The 22,664-nt window shown below is 41.3% G+C and overlaps 1 pseudogene across 1 annotated transcript; it reads right to left on the bottom strand.

Annotated features, from left to right (window-relative positions):
* Nucleotides 1-907: 907 nt before the first annotated feature.
* LOC148146070 (NACHT, LRR and PYD domains-containing protein 3-like) lies at nucleotides 908-22,301 on the bottom strand (annotated as a pseudogene). Its single transcript, XR_015760989.1, has 10 exons — nucleotides 21,991-22,301; nucleotides 21,585-21,669; nucleotides 20,307-20,478; nucleotides 16,771-16,942; nucleotides 16,606-16,671; nucleotides 13,761-14,652; nucleotides 12,634-13,488; nucleotides 7,370-7,456; nucleotides 5,745-5,909; nucleotides 908-1,086 (listed from the first exon to the last, which is right to left on the bottom strand). The product of XR_015760989.1 is annotated as an NACHT, LRR and PYD domains-containing protein 3-like (transcript).
* Nucleotides 22,302-22,664: the final 363 nt, after the last annotated feature.

The raw sequence follows: 22,664 nt of genomic DNA, 5'->3' as shown, positions 1-22,664 counted from the left end.
AGGAAGTGGTGGAGGATAGTACAATTGCAACGTTTAAGAGGCATTTGGATGGGTATATGAATAGGAAGGGTTTGGAGGGATATGGGCCGGGTGCTGGCAGGTGGGACTAGATTGGGTTGGGATATCTGCTCGGCATGGACGGGTTGGACTGAAGGGTCTGTTTCCATGCTGTACATCTCTGACTCTATGACATGAGTGAGGTCACATTTGGAATACTGTACACAGTTCTAGTCACTCTACTATAGAAAGTAACTATTAAACTAGAAAGAGGGCAGAAAAGATTTACTAGGATGTTACCTGGACTGGAAGGTTTGAGCTACAAGAAGAGATGAGATAGGATGGGACATTTTTCCCTTGAGCGTAGGAAATTCAGGGGTGACCTTATACAGAACTATAAAATCATGAGAGGCGTAGATAAGGTAGGTAGCCAGCAGCTTTTCCCCAAGGGAGTCTAAAACTCTAGGGCATATGTTTAAGGTGAGAGGGGAGAGATACAAAAGGGTATAGAGAGGCAGTTTTCTTCACACTGAGGATGGTGAGTGTCTGGAATGGGCTGCCAGAGGTGGTGGAAGTGAGTGCAATTTCATCATTTAAGAAACATTTAGACAGGTGTATGGATGGGTTAGATACGGGGATACATGGACCAAACACAGGCAAAAGGGACTAGTTTAACGGTGAAAACTGGACAGCATGGGCACGCTGGCCGAAAGGCCTGTTTCTATGACGGCGATCTCTCGGACTCTTTTATAAAAGCTTCACAGTCACAGCTCCATCTCCCTGTGCCCGACGGTGAATATCACCCACATACCAACACACACCAGCTGCTACTGAATGTTTCTACTGAATACTCCACATCGTTCCCATTCTATTTCAGAATTCCAGGAATTGGTTTTCTTGAGCCAATGTAATATCTCATGTGTTTCACTTGATGGAGGTGAGAGAAATACACCTCTCAGTAATATTAAGACCAAATAGTTGGTAATTTCTTGATCCTTTGATCACACAAATACTCGGACACCGGCCCTGCATTCTCTCAGTGATCGGAGCTGCTTCTTTCCATCTGAACTGAACTGATTCCTCCATCATCTAAGAAAGAAATTAATGATTAATAACCAACCAATTAATAAAGTTAAAATGACAGAATCATTCATAATTTTCCAATTGAAACACACATTTTGAAATCAAACTGTGAGCAGCTAAACAGTAACAAATGGGTGTAAGTGGTGGGGGAGAGAGAATCTAATGAGCTGCTGCACACACAGACAGTGCTGTAAGAAACTAAGGTATTGATATTTGGGGAATGATGTAAATTGAGGATGTAGTTGGACTGGGGGAAATCGCATTGGACTTGTAATGCAGTGACCTAGAGTACAAATGCCAGCAACTGGCTGAATTTTATCTCAAATAATTAATCCATCTGGAATTGAAAGTTAGTTTCATAGTCACCATTGCATAACCTAATCAGTGATTGCTGTAAATACACATCTGCTTCACTCATGTCCATCACCAAAGGGAATCTGGGAATCTTACCTGGTCTGGCCCAGAGGTATTTTCAGAAGATATTAAATAGTTCTGACTGATATACAATGTGTGGTTAAAGATGTATGTTTCAGATATTAATATGGAATGAAAATGGGATGGATATCTGGTTTCAACTTTGGCACTAAAGTTTACAACACACGTAATTAACACGGTAATGACTCCTTCCTAACGACTGGTATCAAGACAGATATGGGCAAGGATTTTTATTTTGCTGATTTTTCATCACTTCACACTGAAATGTTGATTGTACTTTGAACACCATCTCAAAGACGTGCTTCAAATGTCAAGGATGGAGAATAGATTCCGACTGGGGAGCATCAGATTCTCAGCAGCAACACAAGGGACCAAATTCGTTAATTCGTGAGGACATTGTCAACCAGACTAGACCTGAAACTAGCGCAAAGGGAACCAATAAGAGATAACAACTTGTTTCAACTTAATGAGATGGGAATCGCGGAGGCCATGGGACTCAGCAGGAGAAAAAGCATCCACCAGAGGGTGGTAGTGAGAAGTGACTGAGGAAAACTCTGGAAGTTGAATCACTAGAACAGGGAAGGAGATTGCTGAGTATTCAGTGTCAAAGAACAGCTGGATTAACTCCTGGAAAGGGAGGGTGAACAGCAGTGTGTGTGTTCAGGTGGGAACTAACAATCAACAACTTTAAGGCAGAGCAAAGAGTGTCTTTCAGCAAGGTGACGGTCCTCCAGGAGCAGTTGATGTTTGTCTCGTTGTGCGTCCCGGGGAACAGACTGTAGAGCACAGAGTCTTGTGTCATGGAGCTGCTCAGGATGAACCTTGACAAAGGCCACTGCATCTTTCTCCAGACTTCCTTTGTAAAGACAAATTCCAGAAGGAGATGTGTGACAGTCTCTCTCACCCCCACAACCCCTTAGAGAGTAGCATGCTGAGGCGAAGAGAGTCCGGGTGTGAGAGAGGCAGAGAGAGAGAGACAGACAGACAGAGAGAGAGAGACAGAAAAAGAGAAAAAAAAGAGAGAAGAGGATTCAACGACAGGAGCAGGGCTGTCTAGTTGCCTATATGCAGTGCCTTGGTGAGACTACACCTGAAGTCATGTGTATAGTTTTTGTCCCTTATCTAAGGAAGGACATTCATGCATAGAAGGAATACAACAAAGGTTTCCCAGACTGACTCGTGGGATAGCAGGACTGATGAATGAAGAGAGACTGGATCAGTTAGGACTATTTTCACTGTAGGTTAGAATAATATGGGGCACCTTTTAGAAACCTACAAAATTCACCAGGAAAGGTCAGGGTAAACACAGGAAGGATATTCCCAAGGTCCAGAACAAAGGGTCAATGTCTAAGGATCTGGAGTAGGCTATTTCGAGCTGAGATGAGGATAAATTTCTTCACTCAGGTTGAGGTGAGTCTGTGAAATTCCCTGTCAGAGAGAGTGCTTGTTGGCTAAAACACTGAATGGTTGGAAAGAAAAAGTTAAATATTGTTCTCAAAAAGAACAGAAATTTCTGGTGAAACTCAGCAGATTTACACATAGAGAAATAGAGTCAGCTGTGAAGAAGGATCACTGGACTCGAAACATTCACTTTACTTTCTCTCCACAGATGCTGTCAGGCTTGTTGAGTTTCTTCAGCAATTTTGGCTTTTGTTTCAGGTTTCTACTATCTGTATTTCTTTGCTTTAGTACATCATGTTGTGGCTGTGCAGGCCATTGCTTTGGCCACTTTTGAAATGCTGCATGCAGCTCTGGGCTTCTTGCTATAGGAAGGATGTTGTGGAAGTTGAAATGGTTCAGAAAGGATTTACAAGGATGTTGCTGGGGTTGGAGGGTTTGATCTAAAGGGAGAGGCTGAATAGGCTGGGGCTGTTACCCTTGAAGCGTGGGAGGCTGAGGGGTGACCTTATTGAGGTTTATAAAACAATGAGGGGCATGGGTAGGTCAAATAGACAAGATGTTTTCCCCAGGGTTGGGGGAGACCAAAACTAGGGGCATAGGGTTAAGTTGAGGGGGCAAGATTTAAAAGGGTCCTAAGGGGCAGCTTTTTCACACAGAGGGATGGTATGAGATTGGAGTGAGCTGCCAGAGGAAGTGGTGGAAACTGGTACAATTACAGCATATAAAAGGCATCTGGATGGGTTTATGAATGCAAAGGGTTGAGGGGGATTAGGGCCAAATGCTGTCAAATAGAGTCTGTGATGATGTTGCTCCTTTAACAAGGTTCTGTTGTACTTGGTTTTCTTCCCCCCCAGAGAGATCGTAAAAGACACAGGTTCCAAAAGGTTTGGGTTTCGAAGGGTTTTAGGGCCAGTTTGATTATAGCTACAGATACTGCCTCCAGCAAAAAGTTTTATTTTTAAAAGAATTTGAGCTGGTCACTTCCGCCAGCTCAGCTTTTCTCTGGTTTGATTTGATTTTTGGACGTCTGGCTATTCACTGAAAGCAGGCAGGTAGTGTTTTGAGGCTGCTGATCCAAGAAACAGTTACGTGAAAGAAGCAGGTTCGTGCTGATCCTCTCTGTCTGACATCTCTCTCCTGTAAGACCCTGTGTTTGATGCTACCTTTTGCGCCACGAGGTATTTATGGGGATTGTTGCAAGTATAGGGAACAACAGGTAAAGTCTGTTTGGTTTTTGGATAGGTGAGGTTATTCTGCATTCGGTTCTCTTTTGCTTCTATTGCATTGGGTAATCTTGTAAATAAATTTGGTTTTGTTTAAAACCAAGTGGTTTGACCAATGGCACCTCTCCTGGAATATCCACTTTACACCTTCTTAAAACAACGAGCAAAGTTAGGGTCTAGGCTACTTTCTTGAACTGTTTTGAGGGGGTCTGGCCTGGTCCATAACAAGTCAGAGACATGTACAGCACAGAAACAGATCCTTCCGTCCAACTCGTCCATGCTGACCAGATATCCGAACCTAATCCAAAAATCATTCAACACCAGGTTATAGTCCAACAGGTTTAATTGGAAGCACTGGCTTTTGGAGCACTGCTCCTTCAGGTGGTTGTCCGGAGCAGCGCTATGAAAGCTAGTGCTTCCAATTAAACCTGTTGGACTATAACCTGGTGTTGAGTGATTTTTAACTTTGTATACCCCAGTCCAACACTGGCAGCTCCACATCCTAACCTAATCTAGTTCCATTTGCCAGCGCTTGTCCCATTTCCTTCCTATTCTTGTACCCACCCAGATGCCTTTTAAACGTCATAATTGTACCAGCCTCCACCATTTCTCTGGCAGCTCATTCCATACAAGCACCACCCTCTGCATGAAGAGGTTGCCCCTGAGGTCCCTTTTCAATGTTTCCCCTCTCACCCTAAACCTATGCCCTCTAGTTCTGGACTCCCCCATCCCAGAGAAAGACCTTGTCTATTTACCCTAACCATGGGACTCATTATTTTATAAACCTCTATAAGGTCACCCCTCAACCTCCGACACTCCAGAGAAAACAGAGTTTATTCAGCCTCTCCGTACAGCTCAAAGCCTCCAACACTGACAATAACTTTGTAAATCTTTTCTGAACCCTTCCAAATTTCACAACATCCTTCCTCTAGGAGATAGACTAGAATTGCACAGAATATTCCAAAAGTGGCCTAACCAATGTCATGTACAGCTTCAACATGACCTCCCAACTCCTAGACTCAGTCCTCTGATCAATAAAGGAAAGCATACCAAATGCCTTCTTCACTATCCTATCTACCTGTGACTCCACTTGCAAGGAACTATGAACCTGCACTTCAAGGTCTCTTTGTTCAGCACAGTCCCCAGGACCTTCCCATTAAGTGTATAAGTCATGCCCTGATTTGCTTTTCCAAAATGTAGCACCTCACATTTATCTAAATTAAACTCCATCTGAACTAGATTAATTTGGGGTATCTGTTCAGCATGGACAGTTAGACAAAATAACCTGTTTCTGTGCTGAACATCTCTATAACGCCAGGCAGATAAAGTTCTTAAGGGTTAAAGGGGTCAAGGATATCAGGGAGAAAACAGGAACAGGGTTCAAAGTTGGATAATCATCCATGGTATATATATATATATATATATATATATATATAACGATAGATCAGGGTCTATGGGCTGAATGGCCTGCTGCTGCTCTGATTTTCTATGTTCCGGTGAATTAATATGTTAAGCACCCCTGAAGAACTTGCTGTGGACATGATTTAAGGAAATTATTGTTTACAATACAATGGAAATGTTTAATATTTTAACATATGCACTCACTGAATCAGCTCCAAATTCTTGCAGATGATGAAGTTTCTCATTTTCGGAATGCAATCATCTGTGAATTTATTTCCATCCAGGTATAGCATTGACAATGATTCGCTCTGACTAAATGCCATCCTCAGGTCTTCAATGCAAGCAAATGTCAGATTGTTATCCTGCAAACTAAAGATTGATAATTACAAATCAGTTTTCAATACAGCTCGAAAAGATAAAAGAAATTCCACTGAGAAGGAAGAGCAATAATTGGATCAGCATAACAAAGTGAGAAAACTTTTGAACCATCAGCCTCCTTTTCATTTTATTTGACTCAGTAATGACGAACTAATAATCAATTAACTTTAATGCTTTTAGTCTTTAACACCTTAATTGAAAGACCTTACTCTTAATTTTGAAAAGAATATGCGTACCTACAGCCTCACAGAATCAAACAGGGTACAATGCAGGAGGAGGTGATTCGAGGCTCCGAATGAGCAATTCACTTCCTGCCACTCTGTATCCCGTATCCCTGTGCACTGGGCCTTTCCAGACCAAAGTTTAATTCCTTTTTGAACACTTCAGTTGAACCGGCCTCTGCCATGATGTCAGTCAGGCACAACATTCCAACCTTAACCAGTCACTGTGCAGAAAAGATTATCTCACATTGTTCTTGCTTCTTTTGGCAATTTCTTGAATTTTTGTGCTGATATACTTGATCATTTCATGGCAGTGAACAGTTTATTGTTACCGACTCTTTCCACTGTCATTATCATTTTTAATACTTCATTCAAATTACATCACAGCTTCCTTTCCTTAATGGAGACGGATCCAATGTTTTCAATCTATCTTCAGACCTTATGTTCAGGATCCATGAAATCCTTTTCATGAGTCATTTCTTCCTTTCTCCGATGCCCTGCATCTCTCCTCAAGCATTGTAACAACGTGGGATGTAAACACATCAGCTTAGGCCAAATTGTATTAATTGAACAAAAAAATTAACTTAACTTTTTTACTTTTGTCTCTGAATCTTAATAACTTTTTGTTGAGAATCTCTAGTTGGAAGAAGTGTGGTTTGAACTGGCTCCTGAATGAATGGCTTAACTGTAACTTTAAAATAATGCTCTTTCCTTGATCTTTTAGCTAACGATCCTGTCCCATCATTCAGCATTTTAAACATCTCCATTGGTTACCATGTGACCATAATTTCCACAAAAAGATTCTGATTCAATTTCTCCCTAATATCTTCCTGTTGAAATTTGATTGCAGTCTAATATATACTTGTTGTGCAGAACAGAACAGAATACTCCAGATGCAGTCTAGCAAGATCAAAGAATGTGGTGCTGGAAAAGCATAGCCGGTCAGGCAGCATCCAAGGAGCAGGAAAATCGACATTTCGAACATAAACCCTTCATCAGGAGTCCTAATGAAGGGTTTATGTTCAAAGCATCGCTTCTCCTGCTCTTCGGATGCTGCCTGACTGGCTGTACTTTTCCAGCACCACATTCTTAACTCTAATCTCCAGCATCCGCAGTCCTCACCTTCCCCTACATATTCAACAGTGGTCATGCCAAAGATACAGCAAATTCCCGACTTGCCACAAATCATTGCACATAAAATTTGGGGTTAATGTTGGGAAGATTACCTACTCCAATCGCTTTGTTTTGCATTCCGAATGCGCCAATGATGCAGACAAAATGTTGACTCCTGCATCTCCAATGTTATTGTCATTCAGCCTAACAGCCAAGAAAAAAAAACAATCAAGGAGTGGGAAATCTCTCCGATTAACATAACATAAACTTCACCTTACAGAAACTCCATCCAATTGTTTCTCATTGACACACTGAGGCATGGGCAAATAGAACAGTGTTGTGCAGTATTAGAAAACAGATTGAAATCTTGCATAACTATTCTCACTGAATTAGTTGGTGACCAGTGAACACATATTTCAAACAGTAGATTAATTGCTTGAATGATGAAAAATGAGAGGTGTACAGTTCTTATCATATATTTGACTCAGTAAATTTCTGTTACTCGTTCACTGACTGAAAGGCTATTGACAGTACAACCCAGCACAACTCTGAAAAGAGGAATTTGATATATACCTGAAGAGAAAACATGTGATAGCTTTGAGGGAAGAGGAGGGGAATAGGATGAAGTGTGTAGGCCATTTAAGGAGCCAGTGCAGACATAATTGGCCAGATGGCCTTATTATGTACTACCCATTTTATGACCTGGAAATAGAATATATATTTTAACCCAAAACTGGACACATGGGATTCAGGGAGAGCTTGCCAATTGGCTTAACAGCAGGAGACAAAGTGGAGGGTTGTTTTTCAGACTTGGAGGCCTGTCACCACCAATGTTCCATGGGGATCGGTTCTGGCTTGTCTTTTGTTTGTCACTTATAGAAACGATTTGGATGAAGGCATGGTTAGTAAGTTTGCAAATGATATCAGAATTGGTGGCATAGTAAAGAAGAGGATTTTCTAAGGGATTTTGACAAAATGGGTCAATGGGTTGAGAAATGGCAGATGGAGTTCAATCTAGATAAATGCATTTTGATACAACAAACTTGGGGAGAGGTTAATCAGTTAATGGGAGGGCTTTGGGCAGTGTTGTACAACAGAGGGAGCTAAGGATTCAGGTACATAATTCTTTGAAGTTTGCATTGGTGAGGCCTCTTCTGGAATACTGTGTCCAGTTATAGTCACTTAGGTAAAAGAAGAATATTGTTAAGGTGGAGAAGGTTCAGAAAAGGTTTACCAGGAAGCTTTGATCTGGAAGGTTTGAGTTATAAGGAGAGGCTGGATAGACTGGGATTTTTTCCCACTGGAGCATAAGAGGTTGAGAGGTGACCTCAGAGGGTTATAAAATCATCAGTGGCATAAAAAGGCTTAATGGTAGGTGTCTTTTCCCGAGGATGGGGGATTTCAAGACTAGGGGCACATTTTTAAGGTGAGAGGAGACAGAGTTAAAAAAGTCACAAGAAGAAATTGTTTTAAACTCAGAGGGTAGTTCCTGAGGAAGTGGTGGATATGGGTGCAATTAGTGGCAGATGGAGTTTAATTCAGATAAATGCGATTTGCTGCATTTTGGGAAAGCAAATCTTAGCAGGACTTATATATTTAATGATAAGGTCCTGGGGAATGTTGCTGAACAAAGAGACCTTGGAGTGCAGGTTCATAGCTCCTTGAAAGTGGAGTCGCAGGTAGATAGGATAGTGAAGAAGGCGTTTGGTATGCTTTCCTTTATTGGTCAGAGTATTGAGTACAGGAGTTGGGAGGTCATGTTGCGGCTGTACCAGACATTGGTTAGGCCACTGTTGGAATATTGCATGCAATTCTGGTCTCCATCCTATTGCAAAGATATTGTGAAACTTGAAAGGGTTCAGAAAAGATTTACAAAGATGTTGCCAGGGCTGGAGGATTTGAGCAATAGGGAGAGGCTGAACAGGCTGGGGCTGTTTTCCCTGGAGCATCGGAGGCTGTGGGGTGACCTTATAGAGGTTTACAAAATTATGAGGGGCATGGATAGGCTAAATAGACAAAGTCTTTTCCTTGGGGTCGGGAAGTCCAGAACTAGAGGGCATAGGTTTAGGGTGAGAGGGGAAAGATATAAAAGAGACCTAAGGAGCAACCTTTTCATACAGAGGGTGGTATGTGTATGGAATGAGCTGCCAGAGGATGTGGTGGAGGCTGGTACAATTGCAACATTTAAGAGGCATTTGGATGGGTATATGAATAGGAAGGGTTTGGAGGGATATGGGCTGGGTGCTGGCAGGTGAGACTAGGTTGGGTTGGGATATCTGGTCGGCGTGGACAGGTTGGAGTGAAGGGTTTGTTTCCATGCTGTACATCTCTACGACTCTCAAAGGTATTTCGATAAATACATGAGAAGGAAAGGTTCGGAGGGATATGGGCCTGGAACAGGCAGGTGGGACTAGTTTAGTTGGGATTACGTTCAGCATGGACTGGTTGGACCAAAGGGTCTGTTTCCATGTTAATTGACTCTATGACAAGTTGAACGCAAGACAGAAAATTGATTGTCTTATATCCATTTTTTTTTAAACATTTGTGCAATTATATTCCATTGAACTCACCCATATGTAATCCAGCAAAGAGTAAAAGCAATGGTTAATTGTGAGGCATTATTGCCCTGCTTGGATAACACAACAAAGAAAAAGACTTATAGACATCAATCAATCAATAAATTCCTGCTTCTCGGATGCATTCAACAATACACAAGCCATGTTTTCAGTTCCAAGCAGAATGGATAATCGTTCATTCCAACAGTCATGTAAAATATGTGGTGATGAGCTGCCCAATCTCCCTGCTGCTGAGGTGAATGGTGAATTTGGTGCTACCACAAAGGGCAGATCATGCCTCCTGTAAATCACAGACTGTTGAACCTCTATTTCAAACCCACCCTGACCTCACCCGTAACAGTTTCAGATACATGAATGGCAGCCTTGCTGTGTTAGCAACGTATTCTGCATTGAACTAGGTACAGCATTCACTTACTATTTATCTAGTGAATGGTTGGGTCAAATACAATATCAGATTAGCTTTGGTTTGTAAAAGTAAACTACAAAGGATGATATTCATCTCTGCAATGGCACACAATTGGTGACAGAGGTTGGGTTCAACAGTTTGATTTGCCACCTGATCTCCATTGCTATTCTCTGTCAGTGAACTGTGTTTAGTCTCACACCAGGTCTGTTCATTTAATTGAGGGCCTCTTAGGATTAGTGTTCAAACCTTCGCCAACTTTTCATTTAATTTATTATTTTATCAATTTTGATTTGTAGCTGTGAACTGCAATGAGCTGGAGATGATCTTTGGATTGTGAACAGCAACTTGTGTTTCAACAAAACAAACAAACAAGCTGCTGTTTGTTCGTGAGGTGGGGCCTCACAGGTAATGGCAGGTTAGCTCTTGATCAATAGGATCCTGTAGATGTTTCAGCACAGTGGGAGAGCAGCACATTGAACCAGATAAGAAATGTTTGGGAATTGATCAGGCCAGTACCTGGGAATTGTTGTGTACAAGCCTGGGATAGAACATAAAATCAAAAGAACTGTGGATACTGGACATAAGAAACAAAAACAAAAATTGAGGGAGAAGCGCAGCAGGTCTGGCAGCATCTATGGATAGACATATTTCGGTCCAATGAGCTTTCTTCAGAACAGCAATTTCCATTTGTTTCTGGGAGAGAATGAGATGGTCAAACATAGGCCATAGATCACAGTTTAAGTTGGTTTTTGGCTGTGCTTTTGAGAGAATGAACTTAGCTATTGACGTTACAGCATGAAGATTTAAATGCTCCCTGCCTAACCTTCCACTTTATTTCAGAATTTCAGTCCTCAGAGTGAATTCAAAGGTGGCACAGATCGATATCTTCAGAAAATTAACAAAGAAACCATCAAATATACATTGAGTGTAAGATATGAAAACCACTTAATCTGGCCAGTTTTGTTACTTTATTTTAATTATCCCTTCACTGTGTTTATTTGTCTGTCTGTCTGTCTTTTGTGTGAATTGCCCTGAAAACAAGGTTATTGGTTTCAAACTTTGTTGTTTAATTTTGCTCTGCTAAAGTTCCTATATTGGTAATAAATTGCTTTTTTTTTGCTGTTTCAGTTATTAACCTACCGTTTCATTATCAACAGAGTCTGTGATTGGTTATAAAGTCTGGTTAGGAATTGTTGAGGTTAAAATCTTTGAAGGTTTTAATTTTACTCTGTTGTGAACACAGAGGTACGTTGATTTGGCTCGGTTCTTTGTTTCCTTGTCATAGCACTAGTTAAAGACTCTGCCAGACTCCTTGTGGCTTTGAATGTCTCACAGTGTAAGACCAATCAAGTTAGTCTGGTGCTTTTTTTTTGTTATAGTTAGAGCACTCAGTATCAAGGTCAATGCGGTAGTAGCGTTAAAAATAAATAAAAGGCATGGAAAACTCCTTGATTCTCAGAAAAAAAAACGAATAGTAATTGTGATTCAGCTACAATAGTAACAAGTGGCTCAACAGTTAGCAATGTTTCCTCACAGCACCAGGGATCTGGGTTTGATTCCATTCCTGGGTGACTGTTTGTTTGTGTGGAGTTTGCACATTCGCCCAGTGTCTGCGGGGGTTGCCTCTGGGTACTCCGGTTTCCTCCCACAGTCAACTATGTGCAGGTTAGATGGACTGATCGTGCTAAATTGCCCATAGTTTCCAGGGATGTGCAGACTAGATGGGTTATAGAGTCATAGAGGTGTACAACAAGGAAACAGACTCTTTGGTCCAACTCGTCCATGCTGACCAGATATCCTTAATTAATCTAATCAAATTTGCCAGCATTTGGCCCATATCCCTCTAAATGATTCCTATTCATATACCCATCCAAATGCCTTTTAAATGTTGTAATTGCACCAGCCTTCACCACTTCCTCAGGCAGCTCATTCCATACCCACACCATCCTTTGTGTGAAGAAGTTGCCCCTTAAGTACCTTTTAAATCTTTCCCCTCTCACTCCCAGATCCCAAGGAAAAGACCTTGCCTATTTTCCCTAAACATGTTCCTCATGACTTTATAAACTCGATATATAAGGTCACCCTCAGCCTTCAATGCTCCAGGGAAAACAGTCCCAGTCCATTCAGCCTCTCCCTATAGGTCAAACGCTCCAACCCTGGCAACATCCTTCTAAATCTTTTCTGTAGCCTTTCATGTCCCTTGGGAAATGCAGGGATAGGGGAGGGGTCTGGATGGGATGCACTTCAGAGGGTTGTTGCAGACTAGATGGTCCAAATGACCGTTTTCTGCTCTGTAGAGATTCTATGATCCTATGAAATTCATATCAGGTGGAATTTACAAGAGAAAATCAATGGGTCATTGCTGACATGTTATCTAATTTCACCCGGATCAAACATACCTTAGAACTTTGCACTTGTGGATTGCAGGGGCCAATCGTTTGATCCCCTCCTTCTGAATATAACATTTCTCCAAATTCAACTCCATCACTGACTCACAAAGTTGTACAACATGAGACATTACAAAACAGTCCATTGGGTTCAATCTCAGTGCATTCTTTGGATTGGAGTCCCCAAAGTTCAAACGTTCCACAGATCCAATGGTCTTCTGAATTAAAGCTCTATTCTGAGACTCTGACAAATAATGGAATGTGTTCAGCAGTTTCCTCTTTCCAGTGACTCTGTTCATGTGTTTGATTTCTGCCTGAACATTGGCCTGCAGCCAGTCTATCACCTGACTGGTCGTGTGATGAGACAGCGGACCCAGGAATGGTTCCAGATTTCGAGATGAAGTGGGTGTTGAAAGACCAACTAAAAATCGAATAAAAATCTCAAACCGACCATCATCCTTCTTAAAAGCACAGTGAAGCATTTCCACCACATTCTGATGCTTTGGACTCAAATACTGAGCCAGGGCGGCCAAGAATTCCTGGATGGTAAGGTGGAGAAATGTGTACACAATGTTTTTAGCTGTGTCATCCCTTTCCAAGATCTCCGTCATGAATCCTGAAATGAATTTGCTGGACTCCAGCTGGTGCTGAATGAAGTGATTCTCATTAAAAACAATTCTCCTTTTCGAAACTCCCTGGTAAGCCAACTCCCCGAGTCGCTGTAAAACCATCCGCTGGTCCTCAACATCTCACTTGTGGTTGTCCAAGAGATTGGAAAGGTAGATGGAGAAAAGTTGAGTGATGGTTTTGGGAAGAGGTTGCTTGCACTTCAGCTGTGTAAAGAGCAGGCCTAAAGTTGAGCATACTTCAATTCCTGACTCAGATGACTGACTGTGTGGAGTTTGCACATTCTCCCCGTGTCTGCGTGGGTTTCCTCCGGGTGCTCCGGTTTCCTCCCACAGTCCAAAGATGTGCAGGCCAGGTGAATTGGCCATGCTAAATTGCCCATAGTGTTAGGTAAAGGGGTAAATGTAGGGGTATGGGTGGGTTGCGCTTCGGCGGGTCGGTGTGGACTGGTTGGGCCGAAGGGCCTGTTTCCACACTGTAAGTAATCTAATCTAATCTAATCTAATCAAATGATCCAGCAATATGAAGGGTTGTAGCACATGGTGTACAGGATCTCATTCTCCTCGACGTGTTTGAAGACATTGGTAGCGAGTTGCTCACTGACAAAAAACTTTCTGAAAAATTATTTTCTTTCATCAGCAAGAAAGCCCAGGATCTCAGCCCAAAGGTTGACATTGGCCTTTTCCAATGAGTCAAGGGCAGTCGGCCGGCTGGTAACCAGCACAGAACAACCTCTGAGCAGCTGTTGCTGTACCAGAGAGTGCACCATTTCAAAAACTTCACATCTGCAGTCAGGCGCAACACAGTGATTCGCAGAGACATCACCAGCCACACGGCCAGTGAAATCAATCTGGTGTTTGTACTCATCTAATCCATTAAAAACCAAGAGAAGATATTCAGGTTTCATCCAGATATCTTCAATTATCTTTTCTAAATAAGGCTACTGATCCAATACCATTTCAGTCAGAGAAACGGCTCTGTTGATGGCATTAAGATTTCGAAATGTGAAATGTAGAACAAATTGGAACTGAGGATAGATGTTTCCTGCTGCCCATTCATGGACCATCCTCTGCACCATTGTTGTCTTACCAATGCCAGACACTCCACTAACCACCGTGGTGCCAGACAGGCTGGAGTGGCCAAAACTGCTCCTGAATAATTGATCAATCCGGATTTTTTCAAGTTCGCTGGTGACGTACTTCCGCTGCCATTCTTCATGTTCCCTGCCTCTGGAAAGGAGCTCATGTTCCACTAGTCTCCGTTCACGCAGAGTGGAAATAATGATAAGCTCTGTATATCGATCAGTGAGGGAAATGGTCGTTATTTTGCTGTCTCCTTTGATGATGTGTTTGACCACATGTTCGGTTTGGTGGAAGAGGTGTTGCTTGTGTTGCTCTTGTATACCTTTCATGACAATGATCAAAATTATGTTGGCATTGTTCTTATTTGTGAATTAACTACATTAAAACAATTAATGAGAAGCAAGGAGGAGTTTGAGTTGGGTAGCAATACAAAATATGTGAGTCGAATCCAAATTTTACTACGCCGTGCTAGAAATTAATCTTACCGAATAAATACTGAATTAAATTAAATATAAATCAGGGAGAATCAGATGGATTATAGTAGATTTTACATTATAACAGACAAGCCCCTCCACTCTATCGTCATCTCCATTTGAGGAGAATTTAACATTGGAACATGTGAGAAGCCAAATATTATCACATTGTTCACTTATTATTTACTGTATTCATTTTTGTTTTGTCTGTTGTCCCCAGTGGAGATAGTATCAGAGTGTTTATAAGATTGATGTCTGCTTCAATCTCAGACAATTTATACCTAATGTAAACATATGGCCCACTGGCTGAATAGGGACTGTGCATAACACTCACTTTTTCAATGCTTAATGTTGGGAACAGGATGACAAACCAGTGATACAATTAAATGTGCTATGTGAACCATAATTATAAAATAACACTGTCGATGTATAAGGATCACATTGGGATCTTCCACCAATTTTATCAACTCATTGTCCATTTCAGTGCGAAAGCTGAAGCCTCTCATTGTACAGTCTAGGATTGTATGTGAATGGACTCCCTGTCTATTCTGAATCTTCATGTGAATCTACCTATACCCAGCTTGACCCTATATTTGATTTCATGTTTTAACAAGTCCGAGACATAGATGAAGCAAATCTTATCTCGATATGAGCCTAAATATGTTTCCAAGTCAACTAATTGCCTGGCCAGACAATTGAGTACAGTCTTTGACACAGCCACTCTACGTCAGTAAGATTTCAGCAAATATGGGCTCTTCACAAATCCAATGTTTCAGCACTGTGTGTAGAAATGTGTTTCTGGGTAATGTGACTTATTGAAAAACAATTCCTTATCCAGTCCTGGTTGATCAATTAGGTCAAGCTAATATCATTGTAGCCCTATTTGTGCCTTCATTCAATGCCCAAACAACATGTGTGCAATCTGATACATGTTGAACTCTAGTACATATGCAGTCGGTAGAAATATGACACTTGGATGTTTAAAGATTCTGTTTCTATACGTGACCCATATCCTCACCTTCTTTAGGTCAATGTGCGTTTCAAGTCATTGCCCAGGGCGGAGCCGACATATGAATCAACCAGTACATACATATCAGTTCAGTCTATCCACACTATGGGACCACACTCTAACTTCTGTATTCATCAGATCTGACTTCATCAGTAACTAGTCTAGGACCAATTGTGATCCTATAAATGACATCATCTTTACTCAGTCTGTCATGTATTTGATTTAAGCTTTAACTGGGTCTGGAGCTCTATGTGACTCCAGCCCAATACAGACTTTGTAGACTCCGAGACTCTGGCGATATTGAGGTTTACATTTGCATAAAGCCACCCGACGGCCTTGTATTGACAGTAAAAGCAAGACGTCTTTTCAGACCCTGATGTGACTGAAGGGAAAAGAAATAATGGCCTGACAAAGTACCAGGGAAGATTTTGAAACCAACTGACTTGCAAAACTGAATGTGACTTTGTGGTTCAGCATCTAAAACTGGAAGGTTGGGCTCAGTCTGCTCCAGAGCAGCTGGGAAAATCAAAATGAGCATTCAGCAATTTCCAACAAAGCTCAATATCACACATGTGGCATATGATTTGTGGCAGATGGAACACTGTCCATGCCCAAGTTCCAGTTCATTTGCTTCGTGTTGTAACTTGGATTGCATTTTATAGAAACAGTTCATGGTAATAATTTGGAGGGTTTGTTTCCTTTTAGTGATGAAATGTGAGACACAAATAAAATGTTAGAACTTAATTAATGCGGTACGTTTTTATGATTAACGATTACTTTTATTTTGACTTACCTTTGAGGTGATCTGATAGCTCTCCTTCCATCTCTCCGATGCGTGCATTATAAAGCAAGTCAAAACCTGGGAAAGATGTTTCATTTCATTAGTAGTGTGTGGCAGCCTCATCCATTAAAGAGGCAACCATGTTTGATTGCTAGAAATACTTGGACTGTACAATACCTCTGCTCTGAATTCCTTTCAGAATGAGTTTCAGTTTTGGCTTTGATTCTTGCATTTTCACCAATGTTTCCCAAAATATTCGTTCTCTGCAGCCATTGGTTTTGGTCACTGTGTTCAGAAGATGTTTTGTTGCTTCCTTTCTCTGTTGATGCTCTGACAGATTACAGATATACTGGAATAAAAGAGAAGTACAGGTAAAATAGAAAGGGAAACGGGAAAAGGGAAACAATAGATGAAGGAACGGAATGGAAGAATGAATTGATGGAGGAAATGAGGGAAAAAGAAAGATGGGAAAGAAAGAAACAAAGGAAGAACAATGAAATAAACCAGAAAGAAACAAGAAAAAGAAGAAATAGAAAGGAAAACAATGAAAGAGAGAAAATGATAAACAGCAGTGTCATAATTGTGAAAAGCTGTTACATTAATGATATTCGATTGGTGAAGAATATTCATCTCAGCACACTGATGAGACCTTGCCTCCACTTGTGAAGAAGAACTATGAGGGAGACATTAGTAGTAGGCAAAAACAAGGGCTGCAGATGCTGGAAACCAGATTCTAGATTAGAGTGGTGCTGGAAAAGCACAGCAGTTCAGGCAGCATCCGAGAAGCAGGAAAATCGATGTTTTGGGCAAAAGCCCTTCATCAGGAATAGAGGAATCTATTGGATATGACATGAAACTTGCAGTTAACAAGTCATGTGATAAACAAAACTGGACTCTACAATATTGGAAGTGGAAGTGTTGGGGTTTGGGTTTGAATCCATAACACTTGAACTATGATGCGAACATGAGATCCATGTTGTCACTTTAATAGTTTGTTGTGCATTGCCTTTGATGCTAGAACCACAACACCTTCAATGAATTCCTACATTAAAAGTGGACTAGTTTCACTGCTATTTCCAAAGAAACAAAAAGGAAATCCAAAACAATAAATTAGAAATTTTGTAGGAAACATTGAAAAGTTTGTAATTGCCAGGATTTTATTGCAGCAAGAATTGAAAGGATATCAACGGTCATTTATGGTATTTGGAGCAATTTGGGTAACTAGTTCTGATAACATCATGAAACTCCAATAATTGAAGTCATAAATATCCTTCAGCTCACCAACAGACACAACATTAACATCACTGCAACTGCATGAGGTGTTGCCTTTTCAACGTGTGTGCTTACAAAGAACAAAGAGAATTTACAGTCCAGGAACAGGCCCTTCGGCCCTCCAAGCCTAAGCCGATCCAAATGTACTGTCTAAACCTGTCGCCCAATTCCTAAGCATCTGTATCCCTCTGCTCCCCACCTACTCAAGACCTGCCCTCACAAAGCCATGCTGACTATCTCTAACCAAGATTTGGGCGGCACAGTGATTAGCACTGCTGCCTCACAACGCCAGAGACCCAGGTTCAATTCCCGCCTCAGACGACTGACTGTGTGGAGTTTGCACGTTCTCCCCGTGTCTGCGTGAGTTTCCTCCGGGTGCTCCGGTTTCCTCCCACAGTCAAAGGATGTGCAGGTCAGGTGAATTGGCCATGCTAAATTGCCCGTAGTGTTAGGTAAGGGGTAAATGTAGGGGTATGGGTGGGTTGCGCTTCGGCGGGGCGGTGTGGACTTGTAAGGCCGAAGGGCCTGTTTCCACACTGTAAGTAAATAATCTAATCTAATCTACTCATGCATGTGTCCAGATGCATCTTAAATAAATCTGCTGTGCCTGCCTCTACCACCTCTGCTGGCAACACACTCCAGACACTCACCACCCTCTGTGTGAAGTACTTGCCGCTTTTTTTTACTGTGGAATAGCTGGCATGATATACTTTTATAAATGTATGTCATCTATCCAAGCATGAAAGGCTCTTTCCTTCAATATGAATTGATAAATTTTCAAGCTGTGGTCATTCTTGGTGACAGGGATATTCACTATGGCAAACTGTTTACTGTATTCATTACATGTAACTTGTTTTTGTTTTGTTTAAAAATATTTTGTAGTTATAAGAAACCATTTTGAATGAACTCTGCGTGTTAATTTCAAGTCACATTTACCAGTTTGTTTTGTACGTTTTACAATGTGACACATGAGCACGTGGAAAATCTACATTATGATTTGACTAGAGACCAATTACCTTCATCTAAAAAGTAGACACAGTGAGTTCAAGGAACTTAGTCAGCGAAAAAAGCTGAATAATTCTCCAGCAACATACAGCAACAGATTTTACTTAATACATTTATGACAGTGGGCCAGAATTTATGCACCGTTTATATTCAACATCCAGAATTAACAAGAGGCAAATATGGGAACAGACTTTGATAGAGCACACTCTGGAGCACATTGTTCTAATTACTTTTGCTAATCAGTGTCCAGAGATTTCTCAGCTAAACTCACCGGACATGAATAACATGGAACACTACCAAGTCAAGAAAACTTCACAAGGGGTGAAGTTCCTCACTTTCAATGATCTGGACAGGACACTTCTTCAAGAGTCCCTCAACATTACCTGCCTCAGTGACATGAGTGGCACCTTACTGGTACTTGAACTTGAACTTCATAAGGTGACCTGTTTAAAACTTGACAACATATTTCTTATTTTTTTTAGATTCCCTACAGTGTGGAAACAGGCCCTTCGAAGAGTAACCTACCCTGACCCATTTCCCTCTGACTAACGCACCTAACCTATGGGCAATTTAACATGGCCAACTCACCTGACCTGCACATCTTTGGACTGTGGGAGGAAACCGGAGCACCTGGAGGAAACCAACGCAGACGCAGGGAGAAATGTGCAAACTCCACACAGACAGTTGCCTGAGGCTGGAATCGAACCTGGGACCTTGGTGCTGTGAGGCAGCAATGCTAACCACTGAACCACCGTGCCGCCCTGTGACAATGTTTCACTTATTTCTAGGTCGAGCCAAACTTAGCTCTCTCAGTAATGAATGACCAAAGTGTTAGGGCTTAAACCAAAAGCTGCATACAACATAAACTGAAGAATTCCATCATAACCGATTTGGAAACTGAACTCACTGGATATTCCAGCGTCTCCCTTAAATCCACCAATCCCTCCCCACCATGGTATTTTTATTTGTGCTCTCTGCTAGGATCTTGTTGCTTGCAGAGCACACACAAGCTATTCTTCCCAGTGAAATATTCATCATGGCATTTCTTCCATTTCGCTAAAACTGATTTGGTATCCTGACATTCTCTGACATGTGGTTTTCATCATCACATGATTTCATCCACTAACCACTAAGCCATGGGGTCCCACCTCACTAATTTCTATTTTGCTCTCAGTTCGTTATCGGTCCTTCAAGTAAACAACTTTTCATTATTTTTTTTCTTTGAAAAAAATATTGTTTCAGTATTTTCTATTTTCTGGTGCATTTTTATTTTTGTACCCCTGACCCTTACTTTTATTGTTTTTTATATCATTAATGAGATGCACAACCTTATTACTTTTCCTTAAATTTCCAAAGGTTCCTTCAATTACATGCCCACTTCAATCATTTTACTGATTAATAATAGAATAATGGAAAAATTCTATCATATAACTTACAGCGTAATTTCCATTGCTCAATGAATCAGGGTTGCTGTTAATGTCAGGGCAATGCTCTCCACCAAGTCTAATATTGCATCCTCCAATCTCTCACAGTAGAATCGGGTAATCAGGTTTAACTCCCTGTCGCTGTAACTATTCAGCAATTGACTAATTCCTTTTCCATCATCGTCTGTCCGAAGAAAGTGAACAAAACATGCAATTAAAAAATCTGATGTGAAAGGTTAAAGAAATATCACACCAAAAACCTTCTACTTTCAACCATTGATACAAAATATTAATTTGCAATAAATAATTGTGCGATTTTACTCGCAGACTCTTCCTGTCTCTATGTAGCAATTTCAAAAGGATTAATGGTCTCTTTCTCCTCCTACATGACAGAGTCAAAAACCTAAATTGTTTCAGTTCTCGTTAGTTATTTCTAATCACTCTGCCCATAGATATTACACATTTAGGATAGCAGGCTGAACTTGAACACACTTAAGAATTCTAATCCTGCACCATAGGAGCCCTTCATTGCTGTGTTTTATTAGTATATGTTTCTACCCAGAAGTGTTATCACACAAAAATGAGTTCTTTCCCACTGCAACTTCTTTTGTTTTTTTTTTGTATAACGAGCAGCCACCACCAGTAAAAACTCATGTGTATCCAATTGATGATTTACAAGCGCAGCCTTTTTTGGGCAATGCAATACCAAATATAAACATGGCAGGGGACATAGTAGGAAGAAAGGGAAGGGATAAAATTGAATGGAGTTGGACGGGAAATAAAGCACTGTATGCCTCTGTGGTGTTCCATCCCTCTAAAGGCATTGAGCTGGACATTCTGCGCCCCATCTCCAAGGACACCCGGGCTTGAATGGAACCACAGAAGGACAGATAGTTACCTCCCTCCACAGCCACACTGCCAAGACCTGTTTACAACCAGCCTGACCATCCAATTGATGTTACGAGCTGGTTCAGTAAACTGAATTCTGTGTTTCCATGTAGCAGGATTGTGAGCCTAGATTATCTCTCCTGCTGCCACAGATCATGTATGATGGGATAAAACAACTGTTTTTGTTCATAGGTGGTCTGCCCAGTGGCCAAGCACCAAATACCATTCATCTGCAAGTTGTGCTCAGGCTATCCAGTCTTCTGAGATGCCTGCCATGCTGTTTACCATTCGGATAGCCACAGTTACTTCTCAGCCTTTCCTGAAATTGTAACATTCTATCCTGGAGTGTCTGATACTCATCAGGGAATATTGCCAGTAACACAGCTGATCTTTGAACTTTACCTTTTCCATTTCTTCCTTCCATTGAAGTACATTGTATTTGTCCCACATTTACTCCGTCCGTCATAATTTTGCATTTGTTCACAAGCTAAACAAAAGAATATGTACCATTGTTAGACTGATCAAAATGCTGGCGGAATTTTGTTGCTGCTGCTATTCAACAAATGTAAGCAAACTACATTCTAATAACAGCAAAATGATCATGTTGATATCAAAATGCAATGACACTAAAAATATTTAACTGTATTGATTAGGATGAAGAGTCATCTAGACTCGGAACGTTAGCTTGTTCTCCCTCTGTGAATGCTATCTGACCGGCTGTGATCTCCAGCATTTGTTGTTTTCAGTTCCGATTCCAGCATCTGCAGTCATTTGTTCCCGCACCTTGATTAAGATCTCAGTGTGTTACCTTCTGGTTATATGATTGTCGTAGAGATCGACAGCACAGAAGAAGGTGATTCCGATTTATCCCCTTTTTCACACCTCTCTCAGTGACAGGTTGAGCAGATTAATATTTAACCGACACTACCAACACCCAGCACAGTCCAGGCTTCCTGTGACCCGGCATGAAACGGTCTCACTCAGTGGGAGCTTCCACATCAATCCCGAAGGAGCGGGCTCGGGTTTGAGGACACACCTTGAGGGGCTGAGGCAGCGGAAGGAGCTTCCGGGGCCAGACCTGGAGGGGAGTGACGTCACAATGCCAGAGTAACGTTTTGGACAGAAGGGCTGCTGATTGGTCAGTAACGGTCAGATGACTCACTGTTCTTACCTGAAACCTCCATTCACCTTTCCCTCCCCATCAGGTTTAAGGGCAATGGGAGTCAGGCTGGTGGGCGAGCAGTACAGTCCTGGGATTTAGAGTGGGATCTAGACTGCTATTTCTAGAATTAATTGCACATTTAATGTTCTTTAATGAGATTCTAACTCTCGGGCCATCTAGTTTACTGTAAGTTAATTTTAATAGACATTAATTTTCAATGGAATAGTTGTGAGAAGATTAAAATGGTAGTACACTGGGTAAGTTTGCTTATCATGTAGGAAGGATTCGTGAAACTTGAAACATTTCAGAAAAGATTTGCA

This window comes from Chiloscyllium plagiosum, unplaced genomic scaffold (genome assembly GCF_037043375.1).
Source record: "Chiloscyllium plagiosum isolate Xiang-an unplaced genomic scaffold, Cpla_swu_hap1 HiC_scaffold_22, whole genome shotgun sequence".
NCBI classification, from domain to species: Eukaryota; Metazoa; Chordata; class Chondrichthyes; order Orectolobiformes; family Hemiscylliidae; genus Chiloscyllium; species Chiloscyllium plagiosum.
This window is presented reverse-complemented; position numbering and strand designations above follow the sequence as displayed.